Raw genomic sequence first — 1,706 nt, 5'->3', positions numbered from 1 at the left:
TGACTTTTTCTAGTTGGTATAATTGCTTTATTTCTTTGCCCAGATCCTGATATTTTCATCAACCACCTTGGGAAAATTGTTATTATTATTATATTATTAGATCTATTCTCCAAATTAGCAATATTTTAGTTTAATTTTTGTCTTTTCTAGTGGTGTTTTGTAGTTTAGTTGTATTATATAAATTAAATCATTGGTTTTATCTGTAGAAAAATTATGTAGTGTTAGCTAATAAACCATTATATCCTCCACAACACCCTAATAATTAATTATAATTAATAGTATATTATTAGTATATGTTATTTTGACATCAACCAATAAATATTACCATCTGGTAAGACCAGGTTTGTTTTACTATGCGAAACAAATAAATATAAACTTATAATTTCAATTAATACCACTGTTTTTTATTTTTCATTTTTAACTTTCTCACTTTTTTTTTTATTTTTATATATTTATGTTTTTTTATACCTTTATATAAGTTTTATACATTACACTTATATAATATTGCATTAGCTTTACCAGCTATTTCTCTTTTTCTTTTAGTTTAGATAAATAATAATTAGACTGGCTCTGAACAAATAATCTCTTTATTAGTTCACATACTGTCAATCATATATTTATGGAGTTATCTACTCTCAATTATTTCTTCTGTATGATAATTTCAGATCTCAAAATTAATGTTTTGGTTTAGTATTTTAAAAAAATAGACCAAGCAAAAAAAAAGTTTTAGTTTTAAGTAGCATATCCTAAAATGGGCTGCTGATAGCTAGCCTTCACTGGCCCAGTGCATAGGCACCTTCAGGTGAAGTTCTTGATGGGTATGTTAAACACAATTTTTTTTGTTCATATTCCATCATTTATTGACAATTTCAAATACAAATACAAAGAACAATTATATACAAATATCTTTTCATTACGTTATAACATTTTAAGGAGTGCTGAAGGGTTAACTGCATGTAGTATATTTGTCTGTTATGCAGGTAATTTAATTTTTTTTTTTTTTTTTTTTTTTTACCAATGCTACAATATCACTTGCTGTTAGTCTGTAAATAAGTCTTCATAATAGATAGATAACCATTTGAAATTTTCAAACCTGAAAAAATAATATATGTAAAATTATTCCAATCTGAGATAACATTGTAGGAGTTGATGCTTTTTACTATCATATATCCCTACCAAAGAATGTGGTTATATTTTATTGACATTCTTGAGATGATATTTAGTACACATTTCAATATTGGTCTTGTTGATAGGGATCAATTTATAGAAATTCTTGTAATTTCCAAATATAAAAAAAAAAAATCCGAAGATCTACCATTTTGGGCATACCTATAATATTTAAAGTATACTAATGAATTATTAGAGGTAGAACCATCATAACCACTTCTAGAAGAGAAGAACATTGTTTATTCAAATTGAACTTAGCTTCGACATCAGAAAGTCCACCATTTTCTAAGTAGCTCCACCATTTTCTTAATAATTTTGATTTTAATTGCGATCTCATGTGAACACTAGGAATCTGAACATAATATAATATAATCATGCCCTTTTGAATATTAGTTTTCATAGTATTTGCCAAAATAAATTTACGAGCTGATTTTTTTCATTAAGAAAAAATTGGTTTAGAAAAATAGTATTTTGGAAATAAAAGCACCAAAAGAACTCTTTTAGGGATGGAATATTAGCAAATTTACTCTACTTTAAAA

General features: G+C 25.7%; 1 long non-coding RNA gene across 1 annotated transcript in view; it reads right to left on the bottom strand.

The window, feature by feature from the left end:
• Nucleotides 1-569: 569 nt before the first annotated feature.
• The window catches only part of LOC106691522 (uncharacterized), a 7,607-nt gene continuing 6,470 nt past the window's right edge, over nucleotides 570-1,706 (bottom strand). The window contains exon 3 of the long non-coding RNA XR_001344800.2: nucleotides 570-1,093. This is a non-coding gene — a long non-coding RNA (uncharacterized lncRNA). The remainder of the gene's footprint in view (nucleotides 1,094-1,706) is intronic.

This window comes from Halyomorpha halys, unplaced genomic scaffold (assembly GCF_000696795.3).
Source record: "Halyomorpha halys isolate HHAL.00 unplaced genomic scaffold, Hhal_1.1 Scaffold2450.1, whole genome shotgun sequence".
NCBI classification, from domain to species: Eukaryota; Metazoa; Arthropoda; class Insecta; order Hemiptera; family Pentatomidae; genus Halyomorpha; species Halyomorpha halys.
The sequence above is the reverse complement of the archived record's forward strand: the minus strand, read 5'-3'. Positions and strand labels throughout refer to the sequence as shown.